Below are 18,583 nucleotides of genomic sequence, written 5' to 3'. Positions count from 1 at the left end.
AATATGCTCTCTCGTGCTTAGCACTTGCAGGCTAGACCTGTTGTGCTTGTCCCAACGGAGGGCTGAATGGAAGCACGACTAGTTTATTTCAAGAGTAGCATGCAGCCATCAGTGCTTATAATGTTCATCAGTGCTTATATGTATTTTATACTGTTATTGTTTTTTTTTTCTTTCCCTGAATGCCTTAGCTAACAATGTATGTGTAGTAGTCATGTTTGTACTTTGCCTGTTTAATTAACTCCTGTTTGTTAAATTTCATTTTTTTTTGTAACCACTCCCCTCTGTAATGCCGTAATGGCCCTGAGGGTATATTAAATAAATAAATAAATAAATAATATGCTCTCTCATGCTTAGCACTTGCAGGCTAGACCTGTTGTAGTTGTCCCAACGGAGTGCTGAATGGAAGCACGACTAGTTTATTTCAAGAGTAGCATGCAGCCATCAGTGCTTATAATGTTCGCTATAGCTCTGCGCCATCAGGTTTTATGTCTGCGGTACCCCTCCGAACGGCGCAGTGTATGGACGCATAGCGCGCTTATTTTAACAGGATCACACTACTGCCAACTTAATATGCTCTCTCGTGCTTAGCACTTGCAGGGCTAGACCTGTTGTGCTTGTCCCAACGGAGTGCTGAATGGAAGCACGACTAGTTTATTTCAAGAGTAGCATGCAGCCATCAGTGCTTATAATGTTCGCTATAGCTCTGCGCCATCAAGTTTTATGTCTGCGGTACCCCTCCGAACGGCGCAGTGTATGGACGCATAGCGCGCTTATTTTAACAGGATCACACTACTGCCAACTTAATATGCTCTCTCGTGCTTAACACTTGCAGGCTAGACCTGTTGTGCTTGTCCCAACGGAGTGCTGCATGGAAGCACGACTGGTTTATTTCAAGAGTAGCATGCAGCCATCAGTGCTTATAATGTTCGCTATAGCTCTGCGCCATCAGGTTTTATGTCTGCGGTACCCCTCCGAACGGCGCAGTGTATGGACGCATAGCGCGCTTATTTTAACAGGATCACACTACTGCCAACTTAATGTGCTCTCTCGTGCTTAGCACTTGCAGGCTAGACCTGTTGTGCTTGTGCGAACGGAGTGCTGAATGGAAGCACGACTAGTTTATTTCAAGAGTAGCATGCAGCCATCAGTGCTTATAATGTTCGCTATAGCTCTGCGCCATCAGGTTTTTTTTCTGCGGTACCCCTCCGAACGGCGCAGTGTATGGACGCATAGCGCGCTTATTTTAACAGGATCACACTACTGCCAACTTAATATGCTCTCTCGTGCTTAGCACTTGCAGGCTAGACCTGTTGTGCTTGTCCCAACGGAGTGCTGAATGGAAGCACGACTAGTTTATTTCAAGAGTAGCATGCAGCCATCAGTGCTTATAATGTTCGCTATAGCTCTGCGCCATCAGGTTTTATGTCTGCGGTACTCCTCCGAACGGCGCAGTGTATGGACGCATAGCGCGCTTATTTTAACAGGATCACACTACTGCCAACTTAATATGCTCTCTCGTGCTTAGCACTTGCAGGCTAGACCTGTTGTGCTTGTCCCAACGGAGTGCTGAATGGAAGCACGACTGGTTTATTTCAAGAGTAGCATGCAGCCATCAGTGCTTATAATGTTCGCTATAGCTCTGCGCCATCAGATTTTATGTCTGCGGTACCCCTCCGAACGGCGCAGTGTATGGACGCATAGCGCGCTTATTTTAACAGGATCACACTACTGCCAACTTAATATGCTCTCTCGTGCTTAGCACTTGCAGGCTAGACCTGTTGTGCTTGTGCGAACGGAGTGCTGAATGGAAGCACGACTAGTTTATTTCAAGAGTAGCATGCAGCCATCAGTGCTTATAATGTTCGCTATAGCTCTGCGCCATCAGGTTTTATGTCTGCGGTACCCCTCCGAACGGCGCAGTGTATGGACGCATAGCGCGCTTATTTTAACAGGATCACACTACTGCCAACTTAATATGCTCTCTCATGCTTAGCACTTGAAGGCTATACCTGTTGTACTTGTCCCAACGGAGTGCTGAATGGAAGCACGACCAGTTTATTTCAAGAGTAGCATGCAGCCATCAGTGCTTATAATGTTCGCTATAGCTCTGCGCCATCAGGTTTTATGTCTGCGGTACCCTTCCGAACGGCGCAGTGTATGGACGCATAGCGTGCTTATTTTAACAGGATCACACTACTGCCAACTTAATATGCTCTCTCATGCTTAGCAAGTGCAGGCTAGACCTGTTGTACTTGTCCCAACAGAGTGCTGAATGGAAGCACGACTAATTTATTTCAAGAGTAGCATGCAGCCATCAGTGCTTATAATGTTCGCTATAGCTCTGCGCCATCAGGTTTTATGTCTGCGGTACCCTTCCGAACGGCGCAGTGTATGGACGCATAGCGCGCTTATTTTAACAGGATCACACTACTGCCAAATTAATATGCTCTCTCGTGCTTAGCACTTGCAGGCTAGACCTGTTGTGCTTGTCCCAACGGAGTGCTGAATGGAAGCACGACTAGTTTATTTCAAGAGTAGCATGCAGCCATCAGTGCTTATAATGTTCGCTATAGCTCTGCGCCATCAGGTTTTATGTCTGCGGTACCCCTCCGAACGGCGCAGTGTATGGACGCATAGCGCGCTTATTTTAACAGGATCACACTACGCCCAACTTAATATGCTCTCTCGTGTTTAGCACTTGCAGGCTAGACCTGTTGTGCTTGTCCCAACGGAGTGCTGAATGGAAGCACGACTAGTTTATTTCAAGAGTAGCATGCAGCCATCAGTGCTTATAATGTTCGCTATAGCTCTGCGCCATCAGGTTTTATGTCTGCGGTATCCCTCCGAACGGCGCAGTGTATGGACGCATAGCGCGCTTATTTTAACAGGATCACACTACTGCCAACTTAATATGCTCTCTCATGCTTAGCAAGTGCAGGCTAGAACTGTTGTTATTGTCCCAACAGAGTGCTGAATGGAAGCACGACTAATTTATTTCAAGAGTAGCATGCAGCCATCAGTGCTTATAATGTTCGCTATAGCTCTGCGCCATCAGGTTTTATGTCTGCGGTACCCCTCCGAACGGCGCAGTGTATGGACGCATAGCGCGCTTATTTTAACAGGATCACACTACTGCCAACTTAATATGCTCTCTCGTGCTTAACACTTGCAGGCTAGACCTGTTGTGCTTGTCCCAACGGAGTGCTGAATGGAAGCACGACTAGTTTATTTCAAGAGTAGCATGCAGCCATCAGTGCTTATAATGTTCATCAGTGCTTATATGTATTTTATACTGTTATTGTTTTTTTTTCTTTCCCTGAACGCCTTAGCTAACAATGTATGTTGTTACGACCCATCTTGAGACCCGAGATGAAACGGAGGGAGATTCAACGTAGCGGCAATTTTGACGGGTCGTTTGACTTCAACTTGACCCCACGATGACCTCACGAAAAAGGGTGGCTTTCTGGGAAGTGGCCGACGAGGCTCTTCCCACACTCGGCTCGGCGAAAACGACCTCCCTTCGAGAAGCAACCGACGACAGGAGAAGAAAGGGTGTCCCTCGTCTTGAAAAAAAAAACCCGGAACGAATCCGAGGAAGCCTGCGCAGCTGCGGCTGTGACGTCAACACGACACAATGCTATAGGAATGCGGACTGCGGACTTAGGAATGCGGACTCGCCAGTTCCCACGTGCGGGCTCTAAGCAGGTGTCTTAGTTGGCAGTGACGTGTGGTGCCGATCTTTTGTGCCACGATGAGTTACCGCCTAGTGAGGAGGCTCAACAGGTCTTCGATGGCGGTGCTGGTGCCGATCTTTTGTGTCGCGATGGAATGTCGCCTGGTGCAGGGGCGGAGTCTTGGGCTATATAACCTGCGACCAAAGTGGGCACGAACGCTCTGGACCTACGGTAATAGGTTCATCCAGTGGCTCTGAGCCTTGAGTATCAGGCTCATCCAGACGCTCGACGCTATGAACTCTTAACTTTTGATTCCTTGTTCTCTTTTTGTAAATAAGTGTCTTGGTTTCTTGCCATTAATTCTGCTTGTTTTTGGAATCTCCAACTGCGAAGATTCAGACGTTCCTCATCCCAGCCACGCTACCTCGAGACGCAACAACTGGTGGCGGCGGTGGGATCTGCTACCTTGCGTCTCGACAACTTGGTGGCAGCGGTGGGATCCGAAGCCTGGGATCCGAAGCCTGGGATCCGAAGCCTGGGATCCGAAGCCTTGGGATTCGAGGCCTGGAAGTCCCGACATCTGTGGAACAACGACTGGTGAGATACGAATACCCAACGACTGTGGATCAGCGATGGGAATCTGAAGCCACAAGCGACAACAACGGTCGGCCAGCGAGAGTGCAGCTGTCTTGGGTCATGATCACGTGAGTGGGTGAGTGCTTGGCTTTTCCTTTGATGTGGACCAGGTTCTAAGAGAGGGTTAAAATTTAGAACTGGTAGACACTTGTGCTTAAATCTTACAGGTTTGGTATTTTTGCATAGTTGTTTTGGAAATAGCTCAGACTCAGAACTATCATGGACCTACAGAAACTGCAGGAGTCGGACCTGTTGCTGTTGTGTGAGGAATTGGGAATTGAGACAAGGGGTTTGGCACGAAAACCCATGATAATTCAGGCCATTACTGATTTGGGGGCAGATGATGAGGAGCTCATTGAAGAGTGGAGTCTCATCAAACAAAAAAAGGAAGAGCGAGAAAGAGAGGAAAAGTGGCGTCAGCGCGAACGTGAGAGAGAAGCAAAACTACTGAAGCTAAAGGCTGAGCTCAGTAAGTTAGAAATGGAGTTGAGCAAGAGGTCGGGCGGTTGTCCCCAGCAGGTGGTACCTCTTCTCAACAAGGAGGCAGGCGAGAGGTGTGGACTATTCCGCAGAAAAGCCTCCGTGTGGAGAAAGAACAAGAAAGGCGAAAGCTTCGCGAGGAAAACGAAAGGTGTGACGCGCTTACTGTTAACCCTGAGACAGAAAGCGCGTTGGCAGATAAGACTGAAGTCCCGCGCCAGAAAGAATGCAGTGAGTTTCGGTGTAAACGCAATGAAAGAGCCAGAGAAGGGACACCGCTGGTGCAGCTGGCGAGCACTAGCATTCAGGAAGTCGAGGCGGTATCAAGCGGCACAAAGAGTGAAAGGGAATCGCCTGACGGTAGCAGTGAAGCGCCAGGCAAGAGCGCAACGTTCGCTGAAAAGTGCCGTACAGACGAGATTGTTTCTGTTGCCCGGAATGAGGAGGAGGCTGCCCCGATAGAAAGACAGCAGGAAAATGAGCTTGGGTGCTCAGACGAAACCACAGGAGTGGACGATTCGTCAGTTAGTCCGTCGCCTGGCACTCAGAATAAAGCGCAAGTAGCGTCGCTACACAAGAAACATCGCGAACGCGACAAGCGTTTGAAAAATGCTAGGGCAGCTGTAGATGCTAGTGCGAGGGCCGGCAAATTAACTCGGGACAGCACCGCGAGAACTGTGAAAGAAAAGGGAAAACCAACAGTGGCATTTTCCCGAAGGCGGCTGGGCCCGATGAAAGCCAAGGTGACTGCCCTTGCAGGCCGAAAGCACCATTGTCCATTGAAGAAACATCGCAAACGCGACAAGCGATTGAGAAATGCCAGGACAGGTGTTCATGCTGATGCAAGGGCCGGCAGATCAACAAGGGACGGCACCACGAAAGCTAATGACCGAAAAGGAAAATCAGTGAAATTTTCCCGAAGGCGGATGGGCCCGATCAAAGCCCAGGGGACTGCCCTTGCGGGCCGAAAGAGCGACAGACGGCGTGGTCATTGGACACGAGACGCATGCTTTGCGTTACGAAGAATAGGGCTCGACAGCCACACAAAGGGTCGCCGCAGACAGCGCGTGAGTCGGAGGGAGTCGCGGCAAGCAGGGACAAGGAAATGGAGGAGGCACCCTTTCCGCAGTAGGTCGAGCGGAGGCGGAACCAATCAACTTCGCAGTTTTCTTGAAGCACCTGCTTGTAGACCGGCCATCCGACCACGACCGCGCAGGGCGCGGCTAAAGAATGCCCAATTCGGGGAATAAGTGTTTGCTTTTTTTTTTGTGCATTGACTTACTGAAAAAAAAAAAAATTCGACAGGGGTGAAGGCAAACGAGTTTCCAGTTTTTAGTGGTAATGCTAAGTGGTCTTTGTAAAGTTTGTGATTTTCACTCAGTTATGCAGCTTTTGGAGCTGTTTACTTTTGTTTAAGTAAATGCAGTAAGGGACGCGGACTTCTTAGCTGTTCTTTTTAAGCAGTCCGGAATGCTCTCCATGAACCAAAATTGATACTAATAGTTTTTTTCGTGCGTTTTTGAAAATGAGGGTGTACAGTAGCAGGTTCGGTTTTTCTCAGCTTGCGTGGGTCCTGGGAGTTTTCAGTGTGGGCTATTCACAACGGCTATACTAACCGGATTATAGCACCCTCTTTTGGAACTGGTTTGCTCGGAGGGAGGTTGAGTGCTTGCTTGCGCATGTGGTTGAAGTTTCAGAGACGCCTCAAAGAATTTGGCCGGCGTAATAGAAGACCACGTTGCGAGCGGCAGAGGGCTTCTGGCATACTTCAGGCATGCTTCTGCAAGTCGTCTTTTCGTGCAGCAGCGATGACTGCTACTCGCCGAGACTCGTCTGGCGGGGGAGGTAGCTGTTACGACCCATCTTGAGACCCGAGATGAAACGGAGGGAGATTCAACGTAGCGGCAATTTTGACGGGTCGTTTGACTTCAACTTGACCCCACGATGACCTCACGAAAAAGGGTGGCTTTCTGGGAAGTGGCCGAAAAGGCTCTTCCCACACTCGGCTCGGCGAAAACGACCTCCCTTCGAGAAGCAACCGACGACAGGAGAAGAAAGGGCGTCCCTCGTCTTGAAAAAAAAACCCGGAACGAATCCGAGGAAGCCTGCGCAGCTGCGGCTGTGACGTCAACACGACACAATGCTATAGGAATGCGGACTGCGGACTTAGGAATGCGGACTCGCCAGTTCCCACGTGCGGGCTCTAAGCAGGTGTCTTAGTTGGCAGTGGCGTGTGGTGCCGATCTTTTGTGCCACGATGAGTTACCGCCTAGTGAGGAGGCTCAACAGGTCTTCGATGGCGGTGCTGGTGCCGATCTTTTGTGTCGCGATGGAATGTCGCCTGGTGCAGGGGCGGAGTCTTGGGCTATATAACCTGGGACCAAAGTGGGCACGAACGCTCTGGACCTACGGTAATAGGTTCATCCAGTGGCTCTGAGCCTTGAGTATCAGGCTCATCCAGACGCTCGACGCTATGAACTCTTAACTTTTGATTCCTTGTTCTCTTTTTGTAAATAAGTGTCTTGGTTTCTTGCCATTAATTCTGCTTGTTTTTGTAATCTCCAACTGCGAAGATTCAGACGTTCCTCATCCCAGCCACGCTACCTCGAGACGCAACAATGTGTAGTAGTCATGTTTGTACTTTGCCTGTTTAATTAACTCCTGTTTGTTAAATTTCATTTTTTTTAACCACTCCCCTCTGCAATGCCGTAATGGCCCTGAGGGTATATTAAATAACTAAATAAATAAATAATATGCTCTCTCATGCTTAGCACTTGCAGGCTAGACCTGTTGTACTTGTCCTAACGGAGTGCTGAATGGAAGCACGACTAGTTTGTTTCAAGAGTAGCATGCAGCCATCAGTGCTTATAATGTTCGCTATAGCTCTGCGCCATCAGGTTTTATGTCTGCGGTACCCCTCCGAACGGCGCAGTGTATGGACGCATAGCGCGCTTATTTTAACAGGATCACACTACTGCCAACTTAATATGCTCTCTCGTGCTTAGCACTTGCAGGCTAGACCTGTTGTGCTTGTCCCAACGGAGTGCTGAATGGAAGCACGACTGGTTTATTTCAAGAGTGCATGCAGCCATCAGTGCTTATAATGTTCGCTATAGCTCTGCGCCATCAGGTTTTATGTCTGCGGTACCCCTCCGAACGGCGCAGTGTATGGACGGATAGCGCGCTTATTTTATCAGGATCACACTACTGCCAACTTAATATGCTCTCTCATGCTTAGCACTTGCAGGCTATACCTGTTGTACTTGTCCCAACGGAGTGCTGAATGGAAGCACGACTAGTTTATTTCAAGAGTAGCATGCAGCCATCAGTGCTTATAATGTTCGCTATAGCTCTGCGCCATCAGGTTTTATGTCTGCGGTAACCCTCCGAACGGCGCAGTGTATGGACGCATAGCGCGCTTATTTTAACAAGATCACACTACTGCCAACTTAATATGCTCTCTCGTGCTTAGAACTTGCAGGCTAGACCTGTTGTGCTTGTCCCAACGGAGTGCTGAATGGAAGCACGACTAGTTTATTTCAAGAGTAGCATGCAGCCATCAGTGCTTATAATGTTCGCTATAGCTCTGCGCCATCAGGCTTTATGTCTGCGGTACCCCTCCGAACGGCGCAGTGTATGGACGCATAGCGTGCTTATTTTAACAGGATCACACTACTGCCAACATAATATGCTCTCTCATGCTTAGCAAGTGCAGGCTAGACCTGTTGTACTTGTCCCAACAGAGTGCTGAATGGAAGCACGACTAATTTATTTCAAGAGTAGCATGCAGCCACCAGTGCTTATAATGTTCGCTATAGCTCTGCGCCATCAGGTTTTATGTCTGCGGTACCCCTCCGAACGGCGCAGTGTATGAACGCATACCGCGCTTATTTTAACAGGATCACACTACTGCCAACTTAATATGCTCTCTCGTGCTTAGCACTTGCAGGCTAGACCTGTTGTGCTTGTCCCAACGGAGGGCTGAATGGAAGCACGACTAGTTTATTTCAAGAGTAGCATGCAGCCATCAGTGCTTATAATGTTCATCAGTGCTTATATGTATTTTATACTGTTATTGTTTTTTTTTCTTTCCCTGAACGCCTTAGCTAACAATGTATGTGTAGTAGTCATGTTTGTACTTTGCCTGTTTAATTAACTCCTGTTTGTTAAATTTCATTTTTTTTTGTAACCACTCCCCTCTGTAATGCCGTAATGGCCCTGAGGGTATATTAAATAAATAAATAAATAAAAATTATGCTCTCTCATGCTTAGCACTTGCAGGCTAGACCTGTTGTACTTGTCCCAACGGAGTGCTGAATGGAAGCACGACTAGTTTATTTCAAGAGTAGCATGCAGCCATCAGTGCTTATAATGTTCGCTATAGCTCTGCGCCATCAGGTTTTATGTCTGCGGTACCCCTCCGAACGGCGCAGTGTATGGACGCATAGCGCGCTTATTTTAACAGGATCACACTACTGCCAACTTAATATGCTCTCTCGTGCTTAGAACTTGCAGGCTAGACCTGTTGTGCTTGTCCCAACGGAGTGCTGAATGGAAGCACGACTAGTTTATTTCAAGAGTAGCATGCAGCCATCAGTGCTTATAATGTTCGCTATAGCTCTGCGCCATCAGGCTTTATGTCTGCGGTACCCCTCCGAACGGCGCAGTGTATGGACGCATAGCGTGCTTATTTTAACAGGATCACACTACTGCCAACATAATATGCTCTCTCATGCTTAGCAAGTGCAGGCTAGACCTGTTGTACTTGTCCCAACAGAGTGCTGAATGGAAGCACGACTAATTTATTTCAAGAGTAGCATGCAGCCACCAGTGCTTATAATGTTCGCTATAGCTCTGCGCCATCAGGTTTTATGTCTGCGGTACCCCTCCGAACGGCGCAGTGTATGAACGCATACCGCGCTTATTTTAACAGGATCACACTACTGCCAACTTAATATGCTCTCTCGTGCTTAGCACTTGCAGGCTAGACCTGTTGTGCTTGTCCCAACGGAGGGCTGAATGGAAGCACGACTAGTTTATTTCAAGAGTAGCATGCAGCCATCAGTGCTTATAATGTTCATCAGTGCTTATATGTATTTTATACTGTTATTGTTTTTTTTTTTCTTTAACTGAACGCCTTAGCTAACAATGTATGTGTAGTAGTCATGTTTGTACTTTGCCTGTTTAATTAACTCCTGTTTGTTAAATTTCATTTTTTTTTGTAACCACTCCCCTCTGTAATGCCGTAATGGCCCTGAGGGTATATTAAATAAATAAATAAATAAATAATATGCTCTCTCATGCTTAGCACTTGCAGGCTAGACCTGTTGTACTTGTCCCAACGGAGTGCTGAATGGAAGCACGACTAGTTTATTTCAAGAGTAGCATGCAGCCATCAGTGCTTATAATGTTCGCTATAGCTCTGCGCCATCAGGTTTTATGTCTGCGGTACCCCTCCGAACGGCGCAGTGTATGGACGCATAGCGCGCTTATTTTAACAGGATCACACTACTGCCAACTTAATATGCTCTCTCGTGCTTAGCACTTGCAGGGCTAGACCTGTTGTGCTTGTCCCAACGGAGTGCTGAATGGAAGCACGACTAGTTTATTTCAAGAGTAGCATGCAGCCATCAGTGCTTATAATGTTCGCTATAGCTCTGCGCCATCAAGTTTTATGTCTGCGGTACCCCTCCGAACGGCGCAGTGTATGGACGCATAGCGCGCTTATTTTAACAGGATCACACTACTGCCAACTTAATATGCTCTCTCGTGCTTAACACTTGCAGGCTAGACCTGTTGTGCTTGTCCCAACGGAGTGCTGAATGGAAGCACGACTGGTTTATTTCAAGAGTAGCATGCAGCCATCAGTGCTTATAATGTTCGCTATAGCTCTGCGCCATCAGGTTTTATGTCTGCGGTACCCCTCCGAACGGCGCAGTGTATGGACGCATAGCGCGCTTATTTTAACAGGATCACACTACTGCCAACTTAATATGCTCTCTCGTGCTTAGCACTTGCAGGCTAGACCTGTTGTGCTTGTGCGAACGGAGTGCTGAATGGAAGCACGACTAGTTTATTTCAAGAGTAGCATGCAGCCATCAGTGCTTATAATGTTCGCTATAGCTCTGCGCCATCAGGTTTTATGTCTGCGGTACCCCTCCGAACGGCGCAGTGTATGGACGCATAGCGCGCTTATTTTAACAGGATCACACTACTGCCAACTTAATATGCTCTCTCGTGCTTAGCACTTGCAGGCTAGACCTGTTGTGCTTGTGCGAACGGAGTGCTGAATGGAAGCACGACTAGTTTATTTCAAGAGTAGCATGCAGCCATCAGTGCTTATAATGTTCGCTATAGCTCTGCGCCATCAGGTTTTTTTTCTGCGGTACCCCTCCGAACGGCGCAGTGTATGGACGCATAGCGCGCTTATTTTAACAGGATCACACTACTGCCAACTTAATATGCTCTCTCGTGCTTAGCACTTGCAGGCTAGACCTGTTGTGCTTGTCCCAACGGAGTGCTGAATGGAAGCACGACTAGTTTATTTCAAGAGTAGCATGCAGCCATCAGTGCTTATAATGTTCGCTATAGCTCTGCGCCATCAGGTTTTATGTCTGCGGTACCCCTCCGAACGGCGCAGTGTATGGACGCATAGCGCGCTTATTTTAACAGGATCACACTACTGCCAACTTAATATGCTCTCTCGTGCTTAGAACTTGCAGGCTAGACCTGTTGTGCTTGTCCCAACGGAGTGCTGAATGGAAGCACGACTAGTTTATTTCAAGAGTAGCATGCAGCCATTAGTGCTTATAATGTTCGCTATAGCTCTGCGCCATCAGGCTTTATGTCTGCGGTACCCCTCCGAACGGCGCAGTGTATGGACGCATAGCGTGCTTATTTTAACAGGATCACACTACTGCCAACATAATATGCTCTCTCATGCTTAGCAAGTGCAGGCTAGACCTGTTGTACTTGTCCCAACAGAGTGCTGAATGGAAGCACGACTAATTTATTTCAAGAGTAGCATGCAGCCACCAGTGCTTATAATGTTCGCTATAGCTCTGCGCCATCAGGTTTTATGTCTGCGGTACCCCTCCGAACGGCGCAGTGTATGGACGCATAGCGCGCTTATTTTAACAGGATCACACTACTGCCAACTTAATATGCTCTCTCGTGCTTAACACTTGCAGGCTAGACCTGTTGTGCTTGTCCCAACGGAGTGCTGAATGGAAGCACGACTGGTTTATTTCAAGAGTAGCATGCAGCCATCAGTGCTTATAATGTTCGCTATAGCTCTGCGCCATCAGGTTTTATGTCTGCGGTACCCCTCCGAACGGCGCAGTGTATGGACGCATAGCGCGCTTATTTTAACAGGATCACACTACTGCCAACTTAATATGCTCTCTCGTGCTTAGCACTTGCAGGCTAGACCTGTTGTGCTTGTGCGAACGGAGTGCTGAATGGAAGCACGACTAGTTTATTTCAAGAGTAGCATGCAGCCATCAGTGCTTATAATGTTCGCTATAGCTCTGCGCCATCAGGTTTTATGTCTGCGGTACCCCTCCGAACGGCGCAGTGTATGGACGCATAGCGCGCTTATTTTAACAGGATCACACTACTGCAACTTAATATGCTCTCTCGTGCTTAGCACTTGCAGGCTAGACCTGTTGTGCTTGTGCGAACGGAGTGCTGAATGGAAGCACGACTAGTTTATTTCAAGAGTAGCATGCAGCCATCAGTGCTTATAATGTTCGCTATAGCTCTGCGCCATCAGGTTTTTTTTCTGCGGTACCCCTCCGAACGGCGCAGTGTATGGACGCATAGCGCGCTTATTTTAACAGGATCACACTACTGCCAACTTAATATGCTCTCTCGTGCTTAGCACTTGCAGGCTAGACCTGTTGTGCTTGTCCCAACGGAGTGCTGAATGGAAGCACGACTACTTTATTTCAAGAGTAGCATGCAGCCATCAGTGCTTATAATGTTCGCTATAGCTCTGCGCCATCAGGTTTTATGTCTGCGGTACCCCTCCGAACGGCGCAGTGTATGGACGCATAGCGCGCTTATTTTAACAGGATCACACTACTGCCAACTTAATATGCTCTCTCGTGCTTAGAACTTGCAGGCTAGACCTGTTGTGCTTGTCCCAACGGAGTGCTGAATGGAAGCACGACTAGTTTATTTCAAGAGTAGCATGCAGCCATCAGTGCTTATAATGTTCGCTATAGCTCTGCGCCATCAGGCTTTATGTCTGCGGTACCCCTCCGAACGGCGCAGTGTATGGACGCATAGCGTGCTTATTTTAACAGGATCACACTACTGCCAACATAATATGCTCTCTCATGCTTAGCAAGTGCAGGCTAGACCTGTTGTACTTGTCCCAACAGAGTGCTGAATGGAAGCACGACTAATTTATTTCAAGAGTAGCATGCAGCCACCAGTGCTTATAATGTTCGCTATAGCTCTGCGCCATCAGGTTTTATGTCTGCGGTACCCCTCCGAACGGCGCAGTGTATGAACGCATACCGCGCTTATTTTAACAGGATCACACTACTGCCAACTTAATATGCTCTCTCGTGCTTAGCACTTGCAGGCTAGACCTGTTGTGCTTGTCCCAACGGAGGGCTGAATGGAAGCACGACTAGTTTATTTCAAGAGTAGCATGCAGCCATCAGTGCTTATAATGTTCATCAGTGCTTATATGTATTTTATACTGTTATTGTTTTTTTTTTTCTTTCCCTGAACGCCTTAGCTAACAATGTATGTGTAGTAGTCATGTTTGTACTTTGCCTGTTTAATTAACTCCTGTTTGTTAAATTTCATTTTTTTTTGTAACCACTCCCCTCTGTAATGCCGTAATGGCCCTGAGGGTATATTAAATAAATAAATAAATAAATAATATGCTCTCTCATGCTTAGCACTTGCAGGCTAGACCTGTTGTACTTGTCCCAACGGAGTGCTGAATGGAAGCACGACTAGTTTATTTCAAGAGTAGCATGCAGCCATCAGTGCTTATAATGTTCGCTATAGCTCTGCGCCATCAGGTTTTATGTCTGCGGTACCCCTCCGAACGGCGCAGTGTATGGACGCATAGCGCGCTTATTTTAACAGGATCACACTACTGCCAACTTAATATGCTCTCTCGTGCTTAGCACTTGCAGGGCTAGACCTGTTGTGCTTGTCCCAACGGAGTGCTGAATGGAAGCACGACTAGTTTATTTCAAGAGTAGCATGCAGCCATCAGTGCTTATAATGTTCGCTATAGCTCTGCGCCATCAAGTTTTATGTCTGCGGTACCCCTCCGAACGGCGCAGTGTATGGACGCATAGCGCGCTTATTTTAACAGGATCACACTACTGCCAACTTAATATGCTCTCTCGTGCTTAACACTTTCAGGCTAGACCTGTTGTGCTTGTCCCAACGGAGTGCTGAATGGAAGCACGACTGGTTTATTTCAAGAGTAGCATGCAGCCATCAGTGCTTATAATGTTCGCTATAGCTCTGCGCCATCAGGTTTTATGTCTGCGGTACCCCTCCGAACGGCGCAGTGTATGGACGCATAGCGCGCTTATTTTAACAGGATCACACTACTGCCAACTTAATATGCTCTCTCGTGCTTAGCACTTGCAGGCTAGACCTGTTGTGCTTGTGCGAACGGAGTGCTGAATGGAAGCACGACTAGTTTATTTCAAGAGTAGCATGCAGCCATCAGTGCTTATAATGTTCGCTATAGCTCTGCGCCATCAGGTTTTATGTCTGCGGTACCCCTCCGAACGGCGCAGTGTATGGACGCATAGCGCGCTTATTTTAACAGGATCACACTACTGCCAACTTAATATGCTCTCTCGTGCTTAGCACTTGCAGGCTAGACCTGTTGTGCTTGTGCGAACGGAGTGCTGAATGGAAGCACGACTAGTTTATTTCAAGAGTAGCATGCAGCCATCAGTGCTTATAATGTTCGCTATAGCTCTGCGCCATCAGGTTTTTTTTCTGCGGTACCCCTCCGAACGGCGCAGTGTATGGACGCATAGCGCGCTTATTTTAACAGGATCACACTACTGCCAACTTAATATGCTCTCTCGTGCTTAGCACTTGCAGGCTAGACCTGTTGTGCTTGTGCGAACGGAGTGCTGAATGGAAGCACGACTAGTTTATTTCAAGAGTAGCATGCAGCCATCAGTGCTTATAATGTTCGCTATAGCTCTGCGCCATCAGGTTTTTTTTCTGCGGTACCCCTCCGAACGGCGCAGTGTATGGACGCATAGCGCGCTTATTTTAACAGGATCACACTACTGCCAACTTAATATGCTCTCTCGTGCTTAGCACTTGCAGGCTAGACCTGTTGTGCTTGTCCCAACGGAGTGCTGAATGGAAGCACGACTAGTTTATTTCAAGAGTAGCATGCAGCCATCAGTGCTTATAATGTTCGCTATAGCTCTGCGCCATCAGGTTTTATGTCTGCGGTACCCCTCCGAACGGCGCAGTGTATGGACGCATAGCGCGCTTATTTTAACAGGATCACACTACTGCCAACTTAATATGCTCTCTCGTGCTTAGAACTTGCAGGCTAGACCTGTTGTGCTTGTCCCAACGGAGTGCTGAATGGAAGCACGACTAGTTTATTTCAAGAGTAGCATGCAGCCATCAGTGCTTATAATGTTCGCTATAGCTCTGCGCCATCAGGCTTTATGTCTGCGGTACCCCTCCGAACGGCGCAGTGTATGGACGCATAGCGTGCTTATTTTAACAGGATCACACTACTGCCAACATAATATGCTCTCTCATGCTTAGCAAGTGCAGGCTAGACCTGTTGTACTTGTCCCAACAGAGTGCTGAATGGAAGCACGACTAATTTATTTCAAGAGTAGCATGCAGCCACCAGTGCTTATAATGTTCGCTATAGCTCTGCGCCATCAGGTTTTATGTCTGCGGTACCCCTCCGAACGGCGCAGTGTATGAACGCATACCGCGCTTATTTTAACAGGATCACACTACTGCCAACTTAATATGCTCTCTCGTGCTTAGCACTTGCAGGCTAGACCTGTTGTGCTTGTCCCAACGGAGGGCTGAATGGAAGCACGACTAGTTTATTTCAAGAGTAGCATGCAGCCATCAGTGCTTATAATGTTCATCAGTGCTTATATGTATTTTATACTGTTATTGTTTTTTTTTTTCTTTCCCTGAACGCCTTAGCTAACAATGTATGTGTAGTAGTCATGTTTGTACTTTGCCTGTTTAATTAACTCCTGTTTGTTAAATTTCATTTTTTTTTGTAACCACTCCCCTCTGTAATGCCGTAATGGCCCTGAGGGTATATTAAATAAATAAATAAATAAATAATATGCTCTCTCATGCTTAGCACTTGCAGGCTAGACCTGTTGTACTTGTCCCAACGGAGTGCTGAATGGAAGCACGACTAGTTTATTTCAAGAGTAGCATGCAGCCATCAGTGCTTATAATGTTCGCTATAGCTCTGCGCCATCAGGTTTTATGTCTGCGGTACCCCTCCGAACGGCGCAGTGTATGGACGCATAGCGCGCTTATTTTAACAGGATCACACTACTGCCAACTTAATATGCTCTCTCGTGCTTAGCACTTGCAGGGCTAGACCTGTTGTGCTTGTCCCAACGGAGTGCTGAATGGAAGCACGACTAGTTTATTTCAAGAGTAGCATGCAGCCATCAGTGCTTATAATGTTCGCTATAGCTCTGCGCCATCAAGTTTTATGTCTGCGGTACCCCTCCGAACGGCGCAGTGTATGGACGCATAGCGCGCTTATTTTAACAGGATCACACTACTGCCAACTTAATATGCTCTCTCGTGCTTAACACTTGCAGGCTAGACCTGTTGTGCTTGTCCCAACGGAGTGCTGAATGGAAGCACGACTGGTTTATTTCAAGAGTAGCATGCAGCCATCAGTGCTTATAATGTTCGCTATAGCTCTGCGCCATCAGGTTTTATGTCTGCGGTACCCCTCCGAACGGCGCAGTGTATGGACGCATAGCGCGCTTATTTTAACAGGATCACACTACTGCCAACTTAATATGCTCTCTCGTGCTTAGCACTTGCAGGCTAGACCTGTTGTGCTTGTGCGAACGGAGTGCTGAATGGAAGCACGACTAGTTTATTTCAAGAGTAGCATGCAGCCATCAGTGCTTATAATGTTCGCTATAGCTCTGCGCCATCAGGTTTTATGTCTGCGGTACCCCTCCGAACGGCGCAGTGTATGGACGCATAGCGCGCTTATTTTAACAGGATCACACTACTGCCAACTTAATATGCTCTCTCGTGCTTAGCACTTGCAGGCTAGACCTGTTGTGCTTGTGCGAACGGAGTGCTGAATGGAAGCACGACTAGTTTATTTCAAGAGTAGCATGCAGCCATCAGTGCTTATAATGTTCGCTATAGCTCTGCGCCATCAGGTTTTTTTTCTGCGGTACCCCTCCGAACGGCGCAGTGTATGGACGCATAGCGCGCTTATTTTAACAGGATCACACTACTGCCAACTTAATATGCTCTCTCGTGCTTAGCACTTGCAGGCTAGACCTGTTGTGCTTGTCCCAACGGAGTGCTGAATGGAAGCACGACTAGTTTATTTCAAGAGTAGCATGCAGCCATCAGTGCTTATAATGTTCGCTATAGCTCTGCGCCATCAGGTTTTATGTCTGCGGTACTCCTCCGAACGGCGCAGTGTATGGACGCATAGCGCGCTTATTTTAACAGGATCACACTACTGCCAACTTAATATGCTCTCTCGTGCTTAGCACTTGCAGGCTAGACCTGTTGTGCTTGTCCCAACGGAGTGCTGAATGGAAGCACGACTAGTTTATTTCAAGAGTAGCATGCAGCCATCAGTGCTTATAATGTTCGCTATAGCTCTGCGCCATCAGGCTTTATGTCTGCGGTACCCCTCCGAACGGCGCAGTGTATGGACGCATAGCGTGCTTATTTTAACAGGATCACACTACTGCCAACATAATATGCTCTCTCATGCTTAGCAAGTGCAGGCTAGACCTGTTGTACTTGTCCCAACAGAGTGCTGAATGGAAGCACGACTAATTTATTTCAAGAGTAGCATGCAGCCACCAGTGCTTATAATGTTCGCTATAGCTCTGCGCCATCAGGTTTTATGTCTGCGGTACCCCTCCGAACGGCGCAGTGTATGAACGCATACCGCGCTTATTTTAACAGGATCACACTACTGCCAACTTAATATGCTCTCTCGTGCTTAGCACTTGCAGGCTAGACCTGTTGTGCTTGTCCCAACGGAGGGCTGAATGGAAGCACGACTAGTTTATTTCAAGAGTAGCATGCAGCCATCAGTGCTTATAATGTTCATCAGTGCTTATATGTATTTTATACTGTTATTGTTTTTTTTTCTTTCCCTGAACGCCTTAGCTAACAATGTATGTGTAGTAGTCATGTTTGTACTTTGCCTGTTTAATTAACTCCTGTTTGTTAAATTTCATTTTTTTTTGTAACCACTCCCCTCTGTAATGCCGTAATGGCCCTGAGGGTATATTAAATAAATAAATAAATAAAAATTATGCTCTCTCATGCTTAGCACTTGCAGGCTAGACCTGTTGTACTTGTCCCAACGGAGTGCTGAATGGAAGCACGACTAGTTTATTTCAAGAGTAGCATGCAGCCATCAGTGCTTATAATGTTCGCTATAGCTCTGCGCCATCAGGTTTTATGTCTGCGGTACCCCTCCGAACGGCGCAGTGTATGGACGCATAGCGCGCTTATTTTAACAGGATCACACTACTGCCAACTTAATATGCTCTCTCGTG

Source organism: Amblyomma mixtum, chromosome 10 (genome assembly GCF_055824585.1).
Source record: "Amblyomma mixtum isolate Tamu chromosome 10, ASM5582458v1, whole genome shotgun sequence".
Classification (NCBI taxonomy): Eukaryota; Metazoa; Arthropoda; class Arachnida; order Ixodida; family Ixodidae; genus Amblyomma; species Amblyomma mixtum.
The sequence above is the reverse complement of the archived record's forward strand: the minus strand, read 5'-3'. Positions refer to the sequence as shown.